The following is an 8,434-nucleotide window of genomic DNA, read 5'->3' on the forward strand; positions in this document are numbered from 1 at the left end:
TGGCAACAAGGCTGGGCCTATACAAAGGTCATATGTACATTTCTTTTGTCAGCCTTCAGCCTCTTCTGAGCTAAATGAACAGCCCTCCCTTCTGCCTGGGGGTCTTGCAAAGGAGACCCCCAAGGTTGAGAATTCCCATGCAAACTAGCTCTTTTTCCATCTGAATTTTTTCCTTAAGCAGCTCGTCTATGCTTTTACACACAATATGGTAACTTGTTAATGAAACCCAGACTCTCCTATTTAACCCTGCCAACTCCTTCCCAGGTCTTATTGATATTCCTTGTAAACACTTTCCAAGTCTCCAGGTTCCTCCTCCTGTAACTTCGCTTCCCAGTTTTCACAGGGTCCAGCGCTCTTGGACCATTCTCTGGCTAGCGACGAAAAAGTTAAATCATCCCAACCTGAGATACTAGTTTTTCCTCTAAGTTCTTTCTGCCTACAAATAGAGATCCTGTTCGTGATGCCAAATGCCACAAATGTATTGCCAACACAATATTCATAGCACTGGTGGTGACTGAATATGCCAGCATAGTTCTCAATTGCAAAACATAAAAGACTCTCCATATAGAAGGCAGAAGAAAAACATTTATTTAGACACCAGAAAGCCAAATCCCTGAACCAGAAAGCCAAATCCATCATGGTGACCAAGAAATTAATATACATGATCACCACTGGGAGCAAAGCCATTCCAAGCCTCCCTCACCCCAGGCCTTCTCACAAGCAAACACTGATGAGCCTGAGCCCTCATCCTTTCCCCCCTGATCCAACTGTACTCACACACTTCCTCACAGCTCTGCTCTACCCTTTAAGCAAACTCCTCCCAACATAGACTCCATGTGACTTCATGGGTCTATTAATGAATGGGAAAGATTAGGAGCCAGGTACAGAGTAAGGGACAGAGATATCCATGGTGAGAGAGACAGACAGATAGAGAGATAGATAGATAGATAGATAGATAGATAGATAGATAATGCAATATAATATATTAGGATGGAAGTTCAAGTTCCATGAGGACAGGACTGTTTCATTTTTGTCTTTGTATTCCCTTGGGCAGCTCCTGGTGCCTTTTAGAAGTTTAAAAAATATTTATTCAATAGTAAATTGTTTTTGAGAAAATGCCATCTTTTAGTGATGTCTGGGGCCCAATATGGATATTGTAGGTCACTGAAAATTTGGAGGGCATCTTGTGGTCCATCACGATTACTGTTTTGCTGTTGTTTTTTGTTTGTCCTTTGTTCTTGAAGAGGACCGTGACTTCACAGAAGCGATGCCAGGATATGCAAGTGAATTGGATTTAAGTGAGGGATGGCTGTGCAAAGTCAGCAGCCTCACTTTTTCCTCTGGAGCCATCTGGGTCCAGTGGCAAGATATCAGGTCACTGAACATGGCCCTGGATACAAATTGCTGTTTTAGTTGACCTCTGTGTGTTCAAATCCTTCTACTCTGTTCTGGCCTTTTCCAAACCCTATTTTTATTGTATTTTAGCACACGTGACAACTCACCTGTTGTTAATGGAAACAGAAGAGACCTAAAAGAAATCCTCCATTCATGAAATGAATTAAATAAGGAATCCTGCAGCATAAATAGGAATTTTGATTAAATTGTCACTATTAAAATGATCTCTTACACTCTTATTCCTAACAGTGGAGATATGATATAAATTAAGAATTAACAGTAGTGGAAATATCTTTATTTCCCAACAGTCTTTACCCAACAGTGTACCTGGTCCCTAGGTGAAGTATTAATGCTGTTCATTCAAAAAAGAAAAAACAAGGAGAAAAGAAATACAAGAAAATGGCTAATCTCAATCTGGAAGGAATCAAAGACTGACTGGAACAGTGGCTCACTAAAGCCTGCTTAGACAGACTGCCTAAGGCTTCCAAAAGCTGATTGCTAAATTTTCTGGAATTTCTGAGATCTGGTTACTCAACATAGCCAGTGTACAGTTCAATCTTCTCCTGCCTGCAGAGATGTTATTTGTTTCTGTAAAAGAATTAGCGTCAACCACAGCTCTTCCTGCTAACACAACTAAAGTTCCTTCAGTGCAGGGGCTTTTTCATTTTATCTTTATATCCCCAACACTGAGAGCAAGGCTCTGCCCTTCATTGGTGCTTAAGAAAAGCTTATTAAACCATGAATTTTCTTTGGGGAAAATAACACCCTCTTTCTTGATATCTTGTGTACAGAAAGGATATTGCAGATCATTGTAATTTTTAACTCGGTCTTATCCTCTTGTGACCAACTGAGGCATAACTGTCTTAGTCACCATCACCTGTTCATTTTCACTGACTTTCCTCATGCCTGAAATTCCCTTCCTCATCCCTGACTCCTGGCTTTCTAGGCTTCCTTCAAGACCCACTTGGAATCACAGCCTCTATTGGCATAGTATCTCATTTCCCCTTAATTCTAGTGCCTTCCCACAATTGATTATTTGTCTTATCCTTTATAGATCTTATTTGAATATAATTATTTGTTGTCTCTTCCACTAGATGGAGAACTCTTGAAGAGCAGAGATTATTTTTTGCCTTTTATTGTGTTCCCAAAGCCTAACACAAAGCCTAGGACACAGTAGGTACTTAATAAACGCTTATTGACTGACTGGAGGTAGAGGAGCAAGGTTTGAATCCCAGCTCCATTACTTACTATAATAGCATCCTCACATACTGTTTGATTGTTTATAATCCAAGTTTAATTTTTTTTTTGCTAGCTCTTAAATTAACTGCTAATTGCTCAGTCCTTTGCTGTGCTGATAAATATTTAACAGTCAACTCTGAAAAGAAAACACACACACACATATATACACTATATACACACATACAGACATATATAAGTATGTATGTAAGTTTCATAAATAACAATAAAATACAGTATTCTCTATTGTAAATTCCATATAGTCAATTTATTCTGACAAAATTCTTTCCTTGATTTACACAGAATTCTTCTATCTATGGATCTACAATTAAAGTTCTACCATGATTTGACAATGGAATCACATCCCAGTCCCCTAATTCAAGTCCCAATAAATTTATTATCATTAAATCTGACAGAAATTATATTCCTTAAACAGAATTTTTTTTTACCTTCATCTCAACAAAATGACTCTCTTTTTAGCCTTTTTCAGGGATTTAAAGGGATTGAAATATTGTGTAACTTTACATTATTATCTGCAAATCCTAGAAAATCATTTCAATCAATGCCATGCTTGAACATTTTATTTGAATGATACAATTGTTTCCACCCTCTTTGGGGATGAAGTTAGTTCTTCATAAGGCCAAATACATGGTTCTAATAAATCAGAATAATTGAAAATGCTTTCATTGTTTCTGACTAATAAAAGCCATAAGTTCATGTGTTCTATTATATTTTCCAACAATATAATCTCAAGAACATTAAATTTATTATTTTAATTAAATGGACTATCTTTAAATTTATTGAATTTAACCAAATCATCAGTGTTGCATTCATGCTTCCTCATACTAATCCTTAAATTTTCCAAAGCACTTATAATGCAATTGTGCTTCTTGAATGTTATTTGATCTTTACTATGATGAGATGAAAGTAACAAAAATTTTTCAAGAATGTTAATCACTAATGCAAGAGCTTTTGAGGAATTAAGGTTATGTAATCATTTTGCCAAACCAGAATTATGAGAATGGGTAAAATATATATATAATCCAGGATAAGTATGATATGCAGCAGAAGCAGCTTCTAAATAACACATGCTTCTGTGTCCCTGAACTGGACCAACTGAGGTAATTTCAATTTCATGATCTTCAGCAACAGTTTTAAACTCAGTTTGATTTCTATTAGATTGGTGATAAATATAATACCTTTTAATGAGAAATATTTTAATATTATTAAATTATTTTAATTAGATGCCAAATAATATTTGCAACCAATAATTTTAAAATGCTAATTAATGATTTTAGAAATATTTTCTAACAACTCTGTCCCTATTCTAGACATTCTTCCCAGCATGAGAGAAAGAAAGAAACTGAAAAATAGTAAGCTCCATCAGGATTCAAACAACATTAATTCTTTCTTTGGAGTGGATAGCATTTTTCAACGTGAGTCCTTTAGGATTGTCTTAGATCACTGCATTATTGAGAAAAGCTGAGTCATTCACAGTTCTTCCTCATACAATATTTCTATCTTTGTATACTACAGTGTTCTCCTGATTTTGCTCACTTAACTTTGCATCAGTTCACATAAGTCTTTTGAGGTTTTTTCTGAAATAATCCTGCTTGTCATTTCTTACAACAGAAAAATAGTCCATCACAATTATATATCACAATTTGTTCAGCCATTCCCCAATTGATTGGCATCCTCTCAATTTCCAATTCTCAGTCACCACAAAAAGAGCTGCTATAATATTTTTGTACATGTGGGTTCTTTTCCCCTTTTTTATGATCTCTTTTGGATACAGACCTAGTAGTGGTATTGCTGGATCAAAGGGTATGCACAATTTTATAACCCTTTGAGTTTAGTTCCAGATTGCTTTCCAGAATACTTGGATAAGTTCACAACTCCACCAACAGTGCATTAGTATCGCAGTTTTCCCAAATTCCTTCCAATGGTTATCATTTTCCCTTTTTTGTCATATTACTCAATCTGTTATTAGTTGCATGCAAGAATCACATTACTCAATCTGAGCAGAATCTGTTATGTTTCAGCTGAAGCAAGGAAAGCAATCATGATCTATGAGAAAAAGGAAAAGCAAAATTATATCTAATTAAAAGAGATGAGGAAGGAAACTATATCTTACTGAAAGGTACCATAGACACTGAGGTAATATCGATACTAAATAAACATATGTGCTATATATACACTAAATGGCATAACATCTAAATTTTTGAAGAAGTTGAATGAGTTACAGGAGGAAACAGACAATAAACCTATATTAGTGGGGGACCTCTACTTTTCCCTCTATAGATTTAACCACAAAATAAACAAGAAAGAAGTTAAAGAGGTGAATAGAATTCTGGAAAAGTTGGATATGATAGATGTCTTGAACAAATAGAATGGTAATAACAAAGGATATACTTTTTTTTAGCAGTACATGGCACCTACACAAAATTTGACCATCAGGGAATACACTTCTCACAACCAAATGCAGAAAAGCAAAAATAGTAAATGCATTGAAAGAAATTATTATTTCTCTCTCATATTAATAGCCAATTATTTAAACTGGGGAAGCCCCAGTTTTTTTCCCCTGCCCTATTTTCTTGTCCAATCTCTCAAGGTTAGGGCTGATAGAAGACAGAACTAAAATTCTCCTCATTCTGAGTATTGGCTAATCCACCCAACTAGCTCAGGCTTGAATGGGGATATAGATCCTTTGTCAAACTGCCCAAGTCTGGGGGTGGTCTGGGCATATGGGATAGTCTCTCTGGCCAAGAGTGACATGATGTCACTCTCAGCCCCTCATTGGAGTGAGCTCACTTCTATTTGTAAAGTCCACCTCTCATTAATTTTTTACTAATCAGAGTTGATTGCCATCTTTGGAAATAACCCTCTTCCAATGTCGCTATGAGCCATGAGCCTGCTGCCCTGATTGCCTTTGGCATTAGAGAGTACCACTGGCCATTTATTAAAAGATCTGGAATTATTAAATATGATTAAATTGATGGGGTGATTGGATGCATGTGCTTGGGCCCCAATTCTAAAATCACATTTCTCCCTAGCCTCAAAATACTATCTCAGACAGTTTTTCCCTCAAGGACACAGCTTGCCCTAGCAACAACTGTTATCTCCCTTCCTGCTATAGTAACCAGCTGCACCTGTAGAACTCATTAGGCTTTACCAGCTGTATACTGGCTTTAACAGGCTGTGCACTGGGTCATAAGGACATTTACTACTCACTGACCAATCATATGTATCCTAGACTTGGACATACCTATACTCCCTTACATTTAACTTGTCTGACAAGACATTGATGAGAACAACCTGGTTTTTCTGAGCCAGCCCTGGCCATTGGTTGACTTAGTGACATTTCAGGCCTAAAACCACACCTCCAGGTAGACCCCTGGGGCTATTTCCCAATGAATTTTGGGTAAACCACCTGCACAGTAGATACCAAAAGTACATGTTCCTTTAAGAACTGCCCACTCCTTAACCGCTCCCTAATCCCACCCCAAAACACCTAGTTAGCATATTTGGCACAAGTGATACTATAGAATATCCTATAGAAACTTTCCCTGTATCCCTTTAAGGTTGCAGGTTCCCTAAGAACTCTTGCCCCCTGAAAAGCGTAATAAATCTTTACCTTGACTTCAACAATGCCTGAGTCCATGAATTCTTCTCCAGACGACCTGCCTCTGGTACCCTGGTCTTTGTGGGGGTCTCACACCCCCTTTCTAGCCCTCATCAAAATCATCCCAAAATTATGTCTCTCAAACTTTATAAACACCACAGTTTTGGTGAACCATGAAGGGGACAGAGCCTTACACCCTATATTTTTATCAAAAAACTTTCTTTGGGTCCATGTGGACAGTTTCTCCACATTGCAAGTTCTCTGTTAGGCCTCTAGCTGTGATCTGACTCTCCTTTTTACCAGTAATTAAATTTTATCTGGGTAAGTTTATTTTTTCTGTGTCTATCTGTTTCTAATGCTGCAGCTCTCTAATTTTTACTCCCACCAGCATGGGGTCCTCTGAAAGAGGATATAAGGAGAGATTTTTAGAAGCAAATGAAACTGCTGAAGAGGACTTTGAAAAGAAGTCCTATTTTTGACATTTGGGGGTAATCCAGCAGAGATATGAGGTTCCACCTGATGAATTTTGGGGTCCATTTTGAGGTCAGAGCCTGGCCATTTCAGTCCTCTTTTTAAAGAGTTAATAAGCTGGTATGGTCCAAAATTTTAAACAGGTAGTTTTGGTGAGGATACACACAGTGCCCTAAGGGTTGAGTTGCCTTTCCAGTACTTTGTGAAGCCCCTAGTTTATTCTCTAACCTGAAGGCTTCCTAAAGTCTCTTCCCCTTATTTTGAAATACCATGAAACTTCCCCTTTATTTTGGAACATAAAATTCCTTGTATCTCTCTATGACCCATATGATATATGACCCATGAGTGAAATCAGGTTAAGTAAAGACCCCTCAGGCATGTATTCCCCAAAACCCCCACCCTTCCTGCCAAAGCTAAAATAACTAAGTATCCCCTTTAGGCAAATAAAATGCTCCAGGATGGAGGAGAACCACCAAAGTTCTGGTCATGTGACTGGTGTACCCTTCCCCTTTACCACCCCTTATGCCAGCCACATCAGCATTCTTCCCTTCAGTTTCCAAATTTGGTAACAAAAACCCTCACTGGTGAGCAACAGTCCTTTCCATGTTCTTTGTCTCTGGGGCAGATTCCTGCGCTTAGATTGTACACCTGGATTCCCAGCCAATGGGAAGAGAGGCTAGTGGGCTTCTGCGTTAGGGACTATATCATGCTATACTCTGCTCAGCTCAGGTGCTCTCCCTTACTGACATCGCCCATGGTCTTGAGGGAAGTGCCCCTTCTCATGAGATTGTAATAAATTCCTTTTTGCCTTCTACCTTGAGAAGCCTCTGAGTTTAATTTGAGCAAGCATCGCTGTATCTCACACAACCCATATCCTGGGTCATAACATTTCCCCTCTCCCTTATCTTGTGTCTCCTATCCTGTCATCCATCTTCCTCATCCTGTCCCTAATCTTTAACCTCCATAAAAATCTCAAAAACCTACATCATTGTTTTGAAATCTCTATGTAAGCATAACTCCCTCAAATATTGGAGTCTCACTTAACTTTCTTGCTAAGGAGACCCGTGCTGCTTTTGCCTCAATAAAGCTCCCATTGACTACAGAGAAGGTCCAAGTGAATTCTTTCACACCTAAACCAGCTCTACCAACTCTAAACCTTATCAGTTTTACTAAGGGCTTTGGTTTCAGAGAGCACGATGAAACTAAGGCAAGCTGTGAAGGTACCAACTCTTGTGAAAACTACAGATCTTGGGGAGCAAGTCTGGGTGGAGTGTGGTTAAAACTGCTCAAGAGGCCTTTGAAAGGGTTTTCAGTCAGAGGGAATTAGGCTAAATATGGTATTGAAAAAATCAACTGGGACAGCAGTCAGAGCTAGGAAGGATGCAGGCTCCTGGGTAGCATGAGTGACTTTGTGATTGTGATTTTAAGAGTCTGTTTGTGATGAGTGTAATGACTTTGGTTTGTGGGAAGCCTAGCAAGGGGAAGGCTTGGGGATGGTTTATCCTCTGCATTGTTATTGTGCATCGATTTTTGTTGCTGTGATGGATTTGGGTCTGAATAAATGTTTTGGTTCTGCCTTCCAAAAAAAAAAAATCAACTGGAAAAAAAAATCTGCCCTGAGCAGAGCAGGAAGCAAACAGGTAACAAAAAAGCAGGGTCAATCTCTCCCAAACAAGTAGCGTTTATCTCAACTTTAATTTCTGTATAGTT

This window comes from Notamacropus eugenii, chromosome X (genome assembly GCF_028372415.1).
Source record: "Notamacropus eugenii isolate mMacEug1 chromosome X, mMacEug1.pri_v2, whole genome shotgun sequence".
NCBI lineage: Eukaryota > Metazoa > Chordata > Mammalia > Diprotodontia > Macropodidae > Notamacropus > Notamacropus eugenii.